This window comes from Primulina eburnea, chromosome 14 (genome assembly GCF_022965805.1).
Source record: "Primulina eburnea isolate SZY01 chromosome 14, ASM2296580v1, whole genome shotgun sequence".
Classification (NCBI taxonomy): Eukaryota; Viridiplantae; Streptophyta; class Magnoliopsida; order Lamiales; family Gesneriaceae; genus Primulina; species Primulina eburnea.
The window spans coordinates 14,666,732-14,667,739 of NC_133114.1; the positions used below are offsets into that span (position 1 = coordinate 14,666,732).

A 1,008-nucleotide genomic window follows, 5' to 3' on the forward strand; every position below is an offset into this window, starting at 1 on the left:
AATATGGATGATAATTCAAATAATCAAGATAATGATAATAATAACAATAATAATAATAATAATCAAGAACATGATCAATTAAGAACACTTAGGCACCATATGAACCCTATTAGAACTAGTGCCCCATCTGTTAGTTTTCCTCCTAGGCATCTAATTTCAATTTTAAACCTCAAATTATTCAACTTTTACCAAATTTTCATGGCTTAGATTCTGAAAATCCATATTTACATCTAAGAGAATTTGAGGAAGTTTGTAACACTTATAATGATCAAAATTGTAGCATGGATATAGTTCGATTAAAGCTTTTCCCTTTTTCTTTAAAAGATAAAGCTAAAACATGGCTACAAAATTTAAGATCAAGTTCCATAGAACAAACTCTTTTAAAAGACAAATTACAACTTTTTCTCAAAAACAAGGAGAAACGTTTTATCAATGTTGGGATAGATATAAAGAATTACTTAATACATGCCCACATCATGGTTTTGAAACATGGAGAATAGTTTCTCACTTTTATGAAGGTCTAATACCTAAAGATAGACAAATGATAGAATTCATGTGTAATGGAACTTTTGAAGATAAAAACCCAAATGAAGCTATGGACTATTTGGATTCATTAGCAGAAAATGCTCAAAATTGGGATAATATAGGTACAATAGAACCACCAACAACTAAAATCAATAATTCAACAAATGGGGGTGGTATCTATAATCTTAAAGATGATACAGATATTCAAGCTAAACTTGCATCTTTAGCAAGAAAAATTGAGTCATTAGAAATGAAAAAGAGTGGTCAATTAAAAAGTATTCAAGAAATTGTTTGTCATATATGTGATACACATGATCATGCTACAAAAGATTGTCCAACATTACCTTCATTTAAAGAATGTCTCCATGAACAAGTAAAATATGTTAACAATTATAAAAAACCAATACTAGATCCTTTTTCACCATCATATAATCCGGGATGGAAAAATCATCCTAATTTTAGTTGGAGGAATGATAATAATGC

At 28.8% G+C, this 1,008-nt stretch overlaps 1 non-coding gene across 1 annotated transcript; it reads right to left on the reverse strand.

The window, feature by feature from the left end:
* Window positions 1-372: 372 nt before the first annotated feature.
* LOC140813377 (small nucleolar RNA R71) lies at window positions 373-483 on the reverse strand. The gene has a single exon (XR_012113912.1). It is a non-coding gene; the product is annotated as a small nucleolar RNA R71 (small nucleolar RNA).
* Between the last annotated feature and the right edge of the window lie 525 nt (window positions 484-1,008).